This window comes from Coturnix japonica, chromosome 1 (assembly GCF_054131305.1).
Source record: "Coturnix japonica strain WE chromosome 1, WE-NBRP24, whole genome shotgun sequence".
NCBI lineage: Eukaryota > Metazoa > Chordata > Aves > Galliformes > Phasianidae > Coturnix > Coturnix japonica.
In genome coordinates, this window is record NC_140663.1 from 100377829 (window position 1) to 100391758 (window position 13930).

Here is a 13930-nt window from a genome sequence, read left to right on the forward strand (position 1 = left end):
TATGATAAAGCTAGCTGACTTTAAGGCATACACATGTAGGCAATGAGTTTGGTATCATCATAGCATCATAGTATCATAGTCTCGTGCAGGTTGGAAGGGACCTTAGAGATCATCGAGTCCAAACCCTGGGATTCAAGCCCTGTGTAGCAGAGCGGCACTTCTACCACTTGCGCCACAGGGGGGGATTCGAACCCGGTGATTGAGAAAGGCCATGATTTTGGGATTGAAGGAGTTAGAATGTATATTTGTACTGCAGAAAATGTTAGCGACTGAGGAGAATACAACACAGAATAAACTTTATCACAAAGGAGACCATGAGACCATGCTGGGGCCCTGAGCAATATGATGTAGTTTGTTTAAGTCATTCCCATGAAGGCTGAGGCCCGATTCACACATGTGAGCACTGTGGATGGGCACTATGACACCAAGTACAGCTCCCTGGAACAGGCTGCCCAGGGAGGTTGTGGATGCCCCGTCCTTGGAGGTGTTCAAGACCAGGTTGGACGGGGCCCTGGGCAACCTGATCTAGTAAATGTGTATGTTTGGTGGCCCTGCCAGGCAGGGGGGTTGGAACTACATGATCCTTGAGGTCCCTTCCAACCCGGGTCATTCTGTGATTCAAAAGACACCTCTATTTCTCCGTCTCTCCGACCCTTACAACACTCCACCTCCATGTTACAACACTCCCCACCCCCACGTGCTGTACTCCCCCTCCCGCCCCCTCATTGCATATTCATGAGCAGTGCTCATGGCACGCTGTGTCCCCGCCTCCCTCCCCGTCGGCCGCCTCGGTGGGCGTGTCCCTCCCCGCCCTAAGCCCCGCCCCCTTCGCTGCATATTGATGAGGCGCGATGCGCTGCGTGCTGTCGTGTCGTGCAGCGCGGGCTCCCATTGGCCGAGCGTGTGTGTGCGCGGTGACGCGCGTCGCGGCGGTGCGGGTCCCGATTGCTGCAGCCGCTTGTCAGTGTGACGAAGATTGGCACCCAGGTAAGCGCTGTCACTCAAACCCGCTCCCAGCCAGCCAGCCCGCCAGCCATCCATCACGGCGCACCCGCCGCCGCCGCCCGCCGGGCCCGGCCGCTCTGCCGCCTCGCCGCGGGGCTGAGGGGGTCGAGGGGGGCGGCGGGCCCGGCAGAGCGGCACGGCGGGGAGGGGGAGCCCGCATCGCCGCTCGCCCCGAGGGGGGTCAGGGGCGGCGGCGGCGGGCAGGCGCGGGCGGGAGGGAGGGAGGGAAGGAGGGGGGAGCGAGGAAGTTTCTGGAAGCGCCAACGCTGCGGCTACGGCCGTTGTGTGGAGGCGGCGGGAGCGCGCCGGCGGGGGCGCGCCAGGGACGGGAGCGCGCGGGGAGGGGACAGGCGGGGGAGGGGGGGCGCGCGGCGGGGGGCGGAGGAGGAGGGGAAGGAGGGAAGGGGGAGGTGGCGGCTGCGGGGTCCTTAAAGGGGCAGCGCCGTGTGGGTGTGTAGGGAGAGCAGGCAGCGGGAGCAGCTGCAGAGCGGGGCGCTCACGGGCTTGTGCGAGTGGTGCGGAGCCATCGTGGCATCCGTCCATCGGGCCTTTGACAGCCCGGCCCCGTGGTGATGATGAAGATGATCAGGGGGATGGAGATGATCACAAAGATGATCAGGGGGCTGGAGCACCTCCCCTGTGAGGACAGGCTGAGGGAGTTGGGTTTGTTCAGCCTGGAGAAGAGAAGGTTGCGGGGTGACCTCATTGCAGCCTTTCAATACCTGAAGGGAACTTACTCCCAGGTGGGGAGTAAACTCTTGGAAAGGGCTGACAATAGCAGGACACGGGGAAATGGTTTTAAGTTGAAAGAGGGAAGATTTAGGTTGGCTGTTAGGGGGAAGGTCTTCACTAGGAGAGTGGTTAGGGCCTGGAACAGGCTGCCCAGGGAGGTTGTGGATGCCCCGTCCTTGGAGGTGTTCAAGGCCAGGTTGGACGGGGCCCTGGGCAACCTGATCTAGTAAAGGTGTATGTTTGGTGGCCCTGCCAGGCAGGGGGGTTGGAACTACATGATCCTTGAGGTCCCTTCCAACCCGGGTAATTCTGTGATTCTGTGAGCTCATTGCCTCCTCGTGTGTTTCTTCGCTGTCTGACGTGTGTGGTTTTTGGGGTGCTGTGGTGGTGTTGTGCCCAGGTGCATGAGGGGTGTGGGATGGCAGTCAGGTGCTGGGCCTGCCCCAGCCAGCCAGGCTTTGTGCTTCCACACAGATGTAATGCGGGCCCTGCCGCGGGGTGAGCTCCCAGCACTGGCTGCATCCTGCTGTGCGCCAATGGGGGCTGTATCACTAACAGTATGGCCAGGCCTTGATGGTGCTGGAGTATCAAACAGCAAGAAATGCAGCGAGTGCGTTTTCTAAATGACTGTAAAAGCAAATTGCACAATTATCCTTTTCTGGGTCTGTGTGTAACCATATATAGTCATTAAGTTTAGCAGTTCATGGTTATTCCATCTGAAGACTCAGTTTTCACTTTTCTTGGTATGACAATGTTTTAATTCTGGGGGTTATTCTGAATTTCTTCACATGTGCCCCGTTGGTTTGTTTTGTGTAGCGTATGGTGTGTACTCTCAGCAGACTGCTTGCTGCTCTGCATCAATCCGTGGCATCTTATGATGAAAATAACCCCATGAAAGCTTCAGTGTAGGTTCACACTGCTTTCCTCACGTAAACTTCAGTAAATGGTGGATAGAATGGTGCTGTCGTAGCCTACAGCTCCTCACAGGGAGCGGAGGGGCAGCGCTGAGCTCTGCTCTGTGTGACAGCGACAGGGCCCGAGGGAACGGCATGGAGCTGTGCCAGGGGAGGGGCAGCTGGGGGTCAGGGAAAGGGGCTGCACCACAGGGCGGTAGGCATGGAACGGGATGCACAGGGCTGTGGGCGCGGCCCCCAGTGCTGGGAGCATATGCACTCTCATTCCTGGTTTGATATTTGGTTGGTGGTGTGTGGAACTGGGAGTTGGACTTGATGATCCTTATGGGTATATTCTAGCTTGAGATATTCTGTGATGTTGTTTGTTGGGTATTGTAGGGGTCCTTACATTTTGTATTACTGCTAAAGCTGCTTTATTTATGTGTATATAAATGCATATTATGTATACACACACACATATACAAACTTCACTTTGTCATATTAGCTACAGTTGCTGCTGCAGCAAATGTGGGAGTGTTTGAGATGCAGTTCAGTTCATGGAGGGGTGTGATTCTCCTCCTGTTATTGAGCACACACCAGAAGTGAACAATCTGCAGGGCCTGTGGTAGCGAGGTGCTGGTGGCACCATTATGTCCCAAACAGAGAGAGGTGCGGCCCAAGCTGTATTTCATAACGTCGTGTAGTGCTGCGAGAGCCAAATGACACCTCTGCAATAGCAGCGCATGTGGAAGCTTGCAATAAAGCAGATGAATATTTGGACGTGAGGCCGGCTCATTTTTAGCGTGTGAAATTTACAATTCCGTGGCTGTGATTCCTCTCTCTCGCAGCAGCTGGTTGTTTCAGCGGCGCTTGTTGCAAGGTTGTAGGCTAACAAATGCGAAGTCTCACGGGAGGTTGTTTTACCACAGCTCAGCGCTGTACGAAATGTAAAACAACGTATTGTTCTTCTAAGCAGGGGAGTCCAGGAGCAAGAAGAAAGCTGAGAATGGAGTGCCTTCCTTGGCTTGTTTGCTGCCAGATGTTATCCAAGTGTTTTATTCTGCCCATTACGGCTCTCCATCAGATAATTAAATGCTAAAGGATGCACGTTTGTTGGCTGATTCTTCACTAAGGCTGTTTCGTATCATAGCTTTGTAACACCACAGTCGCAAATAGAGCTGGAAATAGGGTAAAAAACAGACAGTCTGGAAATATCAGTCTTTTTCATAGTGGCGCTTTACTGTTTGTTTATCAAGATAATAAATGGGGATAACTTTGTTTCTTTCCTTCATCTAGTTTCTTATCATCTGTATGTGAGCATGGGTCGTTGTTCTTAATATAGTAACTACTCCAGGCTGTAATCTCCTTTTTCTTCCTATATACATGTGTAAAAAGGAATATTTAGTATTAAAGAGGGAGGCTATTTCAGTGCTTACACACTAAAAAGAGATAATCATACCCTTAGCTGGCTACTGAGACAAAAAGGGTGTCTGTGATTCACTGTGAATATGATGACTTTTTGCTGAGAATGAGGGATACATTTTTCTCTGTACCACTCAACTTTAATTTATATTGTACTTGGGAGCCCTTTGAATTCCATGCATTTTATTTTGGGTACGGAGGGAATACGGAAATCTGGCTGTACTTCATATCCTGCTTAGGTTTTTTGAAGCAAACAGAACAACGGAAAAGGGTATTACTATACTTAGCACTGAAAAAAGTAAACTCCGAGTCTTTTATATTCAAAAGAAGCAGGTTTATAAGACGTAAATTGGAGTTTCATACGTATTTAACGTGCTTAGGGAATGGAGAAATGAATATGTTGTGTGATTTCATAGAGTCATTGAGGTAGGAAAAGATCTCTAGGTTCACCCAGTCCAACCGCAAACCCATCCCACCATGCCCACTGCCCACGTCCCTCAGTGCCACATCCACACGGCTCTTGAACACCTCCAGGGATGGTGACTGCACCACCTCCCTGGGCAGCCTGTGCCACTGCAGTACTGCTCTGAGAAGATTTTTTTCCTAATATCCAGCCCCTCTGGTACCACTTGAGGCCTATTCTCTATTACTGTTACCTGGGATAATAAGCCGACCCCCACCTTGCTACAGCCTTTTTTCAGGTGGTTGTAGGGAGCAATAAGGTCTCCTCTCAGCTTCCTGCTCTCTGGACTGAAGAACTTTATAACTAAAGAACCACCAGATCTGTCTATGGTCGCATAGTTCATGTGTTCTGGCCCACTTGGGTGTCTGTGGGTCATGACACCAGCAGTGGCAGCAGATCTATCCTGTGCGTTGTTTTTTCTTTTGTTTTCAGTAGATTATTTCTTAGTCATACTGAAATTTGCCATTATGAGTATGTTTACTCCGGAAAGTTTAGGTTAAAATGAATCAGCATTTTGAAAAAGACATTAGGAGAAAGTAAACATGTTAATGAAAACAGGAGGGAAAGTGCTTTTTTGGCTTATCTAAGAGCAACTCAGCACTTGGGTTCTAGAGCTTAGAATAGCAGAGGAGGGGGAAAGGGAGCATATGCATTGACATAGCACATATGGCTGCACCTAGAGGAACTTTCAGCCAATGACAAGCTCTCGGAAAACTGGATGAAGTACATAACTTGGCAAATGTTGATTAAATTGCTTTAATATTCCATGTATCTTGAGTGTCACCCTGTGTGTTGGTGGCTGTGCGTCACCTGACTGTGCAGTCATCATCTGGACTAAGCAGTTAAGCATGATGCCTCCTGCAGCGTTAGGCAATGGGTAAGTTTAATCCTATGTAGCCTTTCTCATTTGTGCTGCTTCTTCAACCCCAGAGTGTAGATGCAGCGGTAATGATGGAGTAGTGAAGGCTGGTCTTTGGGGAGGGTGGGAAGCAGAGGCTGGAGCCTGGAGGGAATGAAATAAGTCCAGGAGCCTGAAGAAATTACAAGTAGTCATAACTGGAGGGAATGAGAAGTCAGTTGGGTGAGGAAGAAAAGTGAATGAGGAATAAGTATGGTAGGTGGCTGGGGAGCCCAACGGGTGTGGATGGGAGAGCCAGGTTGCTCATGTTCAACCAGATGTTGGAGTTAAAAAAGAGAAGTTGGTGGAAAACTTGCTGGTCAGATTGTTTGGCAGATACAGGACTGGGATTTCATGTTGCTTTAGTTTATTCAGCTGGCCCAAGTCGGTGTTTCATTGAAGGGCTCCAAAATCTATTGAAAACCATTATTTACACGCAGTGGTGAGGTGCTGACACAGGCTGCCCAGAGGGGCTGTGGATGCCCCATCCCTGGAGGTGTTTCAAGGCCAGGTAGGATGGGGCCCTGGGCAAAATACTACTTGTCCTAGCGGCTGGCAACACTGCCTGTGGCAGGGAGGTTGGAAATTGATGATCCTTGAGGTCCCTTCCAACCCAAGCTGAGGACATAAAGATAAAACTATTGATACTGGAACATTCTAATCTTAAGCATTTTAAGTGTTCAAAATGTGTTCAAAGTGTTCAAATAGAGGGGTTTTTGCTTACATATTCAACATCTCAAGTCCATTTTAATGGCAGTTGTTAGTTTAATAAAACTCATCATCTTCAATCGTATGTCAGTATCATTATGGTTTGTCTGTCATGGAATCATTAGAAACATTTAAGAGTTTTGTGATAAGAACATTAGAAAACATCCGTGCCTATGAAATGACTTCCTACATAAATGTCTTGCTATTACTGTAAATATTTAATAGAAATAAAGACGTAGTAAGATTGGTGCTTATTTTGTGTCTTCTTTATGAAAATATCTATAAACACAAAACACGATTAATTTCAGTCACTGGGTGCTGATAGAAATCACAACTAAAAGAGCTTGCCAATGCTTTTTGTTTAGGTGAAAGGAGATGCTGCAGTGAGCATCTCCAGAAGTAAGAGCCATGACAAGCTTGTGGGGTTATCCCACAGGCTGCAGTGGCAGAGACACAGAGCTGGGTATAGCGCATGGGCAAAGATGGTGTTTGTCCACTCAGGGAGGTGGGGAGGGTGGGCTTCTGCTTTATTAATAAAATTGTGTTTGAAAAAGTGGTTAAGTATCATTAGTTAGGAGAGTTGTACCAGAATCAGTTCTGGCTGTGTAACTGCTGACTCAAACCCTCTGGTCTTCAAGGGTTCTTCATTAGTCTTTCTAATGCAGTACTCTTAATGCTATAGCAGCAAGTCAGATGCTGCGCTATCAATTTGATAGTAGGAAGTCTAAAATACTACGATGGCAGCTTGAAGGGGAAAAATAATTCTTTGCCATCCTGTGATAAGTAGACAGGTGTGAGGAGTTCATGTGGTAGGATACACAAGCAAGGACCATGGAACTCCTTCAGTTTGCAGTGTTAAGAAGAAAAAGTAGCAAAAGAGTCATCCTTTACAGTGTGGACAATTGGGAATGAATGAGAGTGGTGGGAAATATTTTTGCTTCCTTGTGCTCTAATCCCTTAGGAGTCTCGGAGCAATTAGGGAAAGAAGCTTTCCTTTCCCTCACATTTTGTTTTCCTTTTATCAGGATTTCTTTCTAGTCCCCATAATTCTTTCCTACTACTTTATGGAGCTAATAAAGCAGCATCAAATTACAGTGTGTAATGGGTAGGAAAAAACTGAGATGCTGCAGGAAGTTTCTTGGATTGGAAAACCTTTTAACAGTTGGAAGTATGAGGTTTTTGTGCCTGTGAGGATTACCTTCTGCAATGCCAAGAGCTACCTGCAGCCAGGATACCCAGCATGCTGAGGTGGCATCATTTTATGACTAGATTGGAATAGAATTCTTTCCCATTGTTAAGAAGCACAATGGTAAATAGGCAGTACAGCCATGAACATGAGCCAAGATGATGCATGAATCCACAGAAACATGCTGGTGCAAACCCAAAAGGTGCAGGCAAAATGAAGGAGCTGGAGTTCTGGACAAGACCCATCTGCTTTCATTGTTGTGCATTGAGAAATGTATATTGCCTTATGCATCCTTAATATCTACTTAGTAAGTAATTGTGTGTGCTTGTAAAGTGGCACCATCTTTTATATATGTAGTATTTTTTCATATTTAGTACCTGAAAATAGGAGAATTTCCAGAATCCCTTCAAAATACAGAAAGCAGTGTGTCCAAAGGGGCACACATCTTTTCATGAGATGCTCTGTTGTTCGCAATAGTGGAAGTTGGAAGATAAAACCTGTGATACAAATACATTGTGTGCCTTCTATCAAATGGAATGATATGAAGAAAAGGATGCTGTGGAGAATTAATGGAACAACAAAGCAGTACATATAGCATTGAAGATGTCTTGCTGAATAAAGCCCATATCATAGGGTTGGAGGAGACCACTGAGATCGTCTAGTCCAAATATTGGCCCATCACCATCAGTATTTACATCCAAGGTTCAACATGCAAAAAATGGTAGGTTGAAGCCTCAATTTCTGAAAAACACATCACCCTTAGCAATGGATTTTAATGTCATTTTAATTTTCAGTTTCTTAAAGTGAACGGTGCACTCTTCTTTACGTTTCTTCTCATCTTCATCCAGATTAATATATAAATAACTTTATTACATCACCAAACAATAAAGGGAAAAAAGTGACACAAAGTAAATCTCATTTTACTGCAGCAGAAAATTGGTTTTGTGGCTTTTTTTAGGGCTCTTCTCCCAAAGAAATCGACAGCGTAGCTGTTGTGTAATAATCGTTGAGCTGTATTTGTGTATTGTAACTCCCCGAGGCAGGTATTATACTCCTGAACAGGAACATAATCTCTCTGAAAGTATAATATTTCTAAATAACGACTGTACTTTGTAAGTACAGAAGATGGAGGAAATGAAAGTCACCTCTCTGCTGAGTAAGGACTGCATTCTCATGGAGTGCACTTGTAATAAACTTGGGTGCATCAACTTCACATTGATTTGTTTGTCTTAATTTTACTTAATGTCTCTTTGTAGGCAGGTCGATGGAGATAAATAACCACTGCAGCAAAGGTAGAATGAACCCCTGCTGGCATGTTGCCGTATCTACTCTGTGTTTTACTTTGTTATTTTGGTTTGAATCTGCAATAATGTAAATGTGTCTTGCCCTTAATGTATGTTAATATCTGTAGATCTGAATGTACAGACAGGTCTTTGCTTCTTATTGGCTGGCATGCAAAGTGAAAGTGGCTGAAGACAGGGCTCGTTTGTGCTTGAATGAACAAGGTTGTATTTTACTTCATAATAAATACCTAAGTCTTTAAGTGGCAAAGCAAGTGGCAGTTTGTTCTGGTTTCATAGTTAACTGTCTTCTTTGTGTTGATAACATGATTTTAAAGCTTGTCTAAAAGAAGAGTAAAAGGGAAAAAACAAATGGACAACAGTAATTCAAAGTGTGGGCTCCACGGTGCCTTGTCTCCATCCTTTAACAGGTGAGCTGCTCCCTGTTCTTGCCTCCTCTGAGGTATGTGGGAGGACATAACATGCAAGCTCAGATCTCTATCATTTTCTCCTCTCCTATGTTTTAGGGTAGGCTTTGTAGTCGTAATTGCTCTCAGTTGTCTTCTGGAAGAAAGCAACATGACTGCAATGTCTTCTTGCTCCTCTGCCCAATTTTATCCTCTGCGGCATCTTTCAGCTGGCCCTGCATTTCTTCAGTACTTTCTTCATTCTGCTCTCAATATCTCATACTCAAGGTCCTGCCTATTTCTGGAGTTTCAGGGAAGGCTTTGAAAGCAAGGACTGCTTTCTTTTTTGTACATCATATTTTTTCAGTGATCAGATCTGTAAGCCGTGATGCTCTGGGTTCTTGGCTGCCGCTGTTTCTGGATGGAAGAAACAGGCTTTTCAGATTCATGATGGTAAACCAGACGTTTTAGACACAGAAAAAAACAGATAATCCCCATTTATTTGGCAGTGACCTACATTCAGAAGATTCTGCAGAGAATGGGAAATGATTATTTGCAAGTAGCTGAGGAAAGTGAAAAGGAGTACCAAAATTACAGAAGGTGAAAAGTGTGCGAAGAAGGGAATAAGACAGAAATGAAAGCTGTTCTTGGGGCACACAGGTCTTAGACAGCTGAGGACAAAGAGAGATCTTCAAGGCTTCGTGAACAGGCGTGTCAGTGTGGGCTGGGGCTCCTAGGTCGATATTCCATCTCTTAACAGTGGCTAAATCATATAATGCCTCACTGCTTCCTAGAGTGTCTTCTCAGCTCTTTCAGAGTTTTCATGAGCTGTGGATGGTGTCTGTGTTGGCTGGCCCTTAGTGTTTTGTGTGTCTGTGAACTGACTTGGAAAACAGTATGTTATACACTATACACTGATAAATGTTGGTTCAGAAACGTAGATACCAACTTCATCTCACTTTCAGAAATGTTGGAGTTACTTTTGTTTCAGCTCTTACACACTCAGCAAAACTGGGAACACAAGAACTTTTCCTGTGTGGGGAACAAAGATAATCTGGTTTAAGAGCCAAACTGTGCGATAGTCGTCATTTCAGATGGCCTTTGCACAAGGTTAGCATCAGTAACCTCCAGTGAGAGTTTTGTAGGCATTCTGGAGTACTTTTCAGCTAAATATTTTTACAGTCTTTGCTACTTTGCTTTCACGGTCATTACAAGTCTTCTAAAGTAGCTTTAATGTATCAAACAAGTGCTGTGAAATTAAATAAAATTAATTGTAAGTGGTAATTTTTGTGAAGCTTTTTTAAACTTGCTGAATAAATGTAGCAGAACCCGCCTTCTCTAACCCTTCAATACCGATGATGGCACACACTCCTTCGTATGCTGCTGGTGTTTATCATGTAGAAGATTGCTTGATTATAGCCATCGCTGGAACACATTCCACAATCAAATCAAAGTGTGATTATGAAAGAGATTTAAATTGGGAAATGAAAAGTCTTTGCCCTTTCTTGGCTTCATGCTGACTTTTGATGCGGAAGGGCTTCCTTTAAAACTCCGAGCTGAGCTGTTCCTATTAGTTTTACCTGGGGATGTGTCTTGTCTTGTCGAAGCAAACAGAGAGTAAAGTATAAAGGCTCAAAAGCAAGCGAGTCAACTGAATGAGTGTAGCATTCTGTATTTTCTTTAATCATCTTCAGTCTCAGAAAGCATTTTATATGTTGTTGTCTCCTCTGAACCTTTTTCTGTTGGTTCCCAGGTTTCTGTCGTGCACCTGGTACATCGGTGGGACTCACTCTGCTGGAATGAGATAATGGTGTCCTCAACCCACTGAAGGAGAAGGGTGAGCAGGTTTCTCCCAGCTTATGTTTGACTTAGAAAGCCATGCACCATGGTAGCTATACCATTGCATATTGTGATAAGAAGTGAAGCAGGTTCTAGATGCTTTTCATATGTCAAGCAAGCTCCCTGTTTTAATTTTGTTTCTATTGAACTTTGAACGTTAGCTGTAAGAATGCTTGTTATACTCTACATGCTGACTGAAGTTAAGAATGAACGAACAAATAGCCATACGGAATCTGCCAGTCCCCCATTTCTGTCTGAAGTACTTCAAAAGAACGTATGTTGTGGGAAATTAAAAGGAACAATTATGTGTTAACAAGTTGGTTGGGTAGTTTCTTCACAACCCTAAGACAGTTAGTGGTTGGCTTAGGCCCTGAAGCATAACTATTTATATCTCTTACAAACATCTGTTGTAGCTTGTATATGTTAAAAATGATATTACTGAGCTCCAAGAGCTTACTTGCACCTCATGTTAACATTACTGGGTGGTCCCTGTGCTCTTAATTATGAAGGAATGAGTAGAGCAAGTGAGGAGTGGTGGGCATGAACTAATCACTTTTTCTAAAGTGTTTCAGCTCACCTTTGAGCTTCTTTCTTAGATATACTCCCTAATTTGCACAAAGGCTGCACGCTTTGAATTATGATCACCCCTCTTAATTTAGCTTCCTTTTTAGCTTACGTTTTACCTCCATATTCATTTCTGTTAAAGGCTTGAATTTTTGTTCCTTTCACTTTTGTAGAACGCAGAGGTTTTGCAAACTCTCTTTCATCACGGATGTCAGTGGCGTTTCTGATTGCAGTTCATGTGTCAGCCTCCAGTTTACATGACCTTAGGTATTTCCTTGGGTTTTCCTCACACTTTGTTCTCAAAATAAATAAAATGAGAGTTAATCCAGTTCAGCGTGAAGCAGTCTGGCAGACCCCTCTCAGCCACCATATATTTATTATTTGTAACTCTTTAAAGTATAGCATAATTTAACTCTCAATTTCTTTAACAAAGAATAACTGGAATTTTTAGGTCTAATTTGTCTAGAAGTCATGTGTGCTTAGGCCCAATTCAGGTACCTTAGGGCATATAGCACTAGGTATAGCTGTGATGGTTAAAGATGGTCCTGCTGTGAGCTGATAATCACCACACATGAACCAGGAATTACCACACGTGAGCCAGAAATTACCACACTAAGAGGTCAGCCAAGAGCAGGGGTTGTGTGAGTGCACAGTAATGTGCCTCAGACGATATCAGCTGGTTTGCATCATAGCCACCTTTAACAGAGAGTGGAATTAGCCTGGCTCACTTTATGTAGAAGGGATCAGAAGTCATTCACATGTTGGTGAGCTCAGGGTAGGGCTGTGGAAATAATTAGCTCTGGCAGGGTGGCAGTGATAAACATCTGGGAGTGATACCAGCTTCATCCAGCATCACTGTTTGCAGAATGAACATCTGCTTAGGCTGTGTATCTGCTAACTGGGACTGGATGCTGTATCCTAAATGAGCTTATAAAAGTCAAATGTGTAAATACTTTTTAAGTTATTTTTCTTCAAGTCTAATGTAGTTTGTTTCTAACCACTACTGGATAATGAGATGTTTCTCTTTAGTGAACTCAAGTAATTCCTCAGTTAATTGCCTTAATTTAAGTGTGTCATTAGCTCAATTTGTTCTTCTTGATTTGCAGTAGTTTTCTTCACTAAATCTCATCAGTTGCTATCTTGCCTAATAGCTTAATCTTCCACTACTGTAATTATAAGTCAGAGGAGAAGCTCTTATGGGAAATAACAAATCTACCCATGTAGAATCATTTCCAGCCATTCCACAGAGAGAAAAGGGGGCTAGAGCCCTTTTTGGTGAGATTATCTATGGATCTAGCTCAAGCCTCTGCACTTCTTTTTTTCCTTTATTTGAACTAAGGGATTTCTTAGTGTGGAATATCTTTTCTGTATGGAAATGTGGAAGGAAGAGTCAATCTAGAAGTTCTTATCATATCCTATTGTATTCACCAGTTTGAATGTGTTATCTTCGTTGCTTCTCTCTTCCTGTTGTTCTTTGTGTCACTAATATTATCTCACATCTTTGCTAACTCTAGCCCATTCCAAAGGTACTTTTCTTAATCTGTTTTACCTTATTTCCTCATTTTTAAGAGCTTATCTGTCTCCCACAGCCAAACAGTTTATTTAGTGACATTTTGCAAGGAATTCTTCAACTTGTAAAATAATCTTGAAATAGCGTTTACTATTTACTGATTGATGAATGCGATCTGTTCAAATGTTTTGATTTTGAGGATAGCCTCATCTCTGCTTCTGGTGTCATGGTCAGTAATGGAATGTGCGTCTTTAGGGAAAGAAAACAGGACTTTATATGTGCCTTTTGACTCTGTCAAAGTAGTCAGTCATCAATGTTGTGGTTGTAAGCTGTTCTGAAAAACAAAATGTTTAAACACAAGGTAAATGCCTACATATTTTAGAATATGTTTCCTTCAAGTTCATTTGAAAAGGCATCTACGCTTAGGTATCTGTTTCAACTTTAATATTGAATGGTTCACAGCTATAAAGAAGCAGTTCCGAGGTATTTCTATCAGTGAGTGTGTTCATGCCTTTTCCGTGTTGTTGTGTTCCTCTTCTGATGAGAAATTAGTGGGTTTTTTTCAGAGCTTTGAAGTAATAGATACTGTTGTCCTATGAAAACTGAAAGCTCAGGTGAGATTTAAGCTATAAAACTAAGTAAAATGTAACAAGAAGTTTGAAGTGTTTCTTGTTCTCTTTGGTTCTACAGTGTAATAGTAAAGGGCTAAATAACATTCATGTTACTTGATGTTACTTAATGTTTGGTTTAGAAATATTAAAAGAACTCAAAGAGTTGTTGTTTCTTTGGTTGGTTTGTTTTTTTGTTGGTGGTACTTCATTGTGCTTTGGGGATTTTTAATCTAAATCTTAAAATAATAAGTGATGGCTCATTTGAGAAGGTCTCTGTTCTTTGTAATCCTTTTTTATTTCCTCTTTTATTGGATTTTTTTTTTCTTTCAGTGCAGTGTTTAAATAAAATCCAAACATTTTTTTCTGCCTTCTGTTTTGAAAAGGAATCGTATACAAGGAGGAAATGTTGATT

General features: G+C 43.9%; 1 protein-coding gene across 7 annotated transcripts in view; it reads left to right on the forward strand.

Moving 5' to 3' along the window:
- Positions 1–916: 916 nt before the first annotated feature.
- Positions 917–13930, forward strand: part of PKNOX1 (PBX/knotted 1 homeobox 1) — a 35940-nt gene continuing 22926 nt past the window's right edge. For 2 of the 7 annotated variants that reach the window (XM_085529719.1, XM_085529698.1), the window contains exons 1-3: positions 917–987; positions 10748–10831; positions 11571–11664. The gene's annotated coding sequence lies outside the window, so the exon portion shown is untranslated. Of the gene's footprint in view, positions 988–8930; positions 9019–9194; positions 10105–10747; positions 10832–11570; positions 11665–13930 lie in introns of those variants that run through there. The other 5 variants (XM_085529714.1, XM_085529691.1, XM_085529701.1 and 2 more) reach the window with 4 other exon arrangements.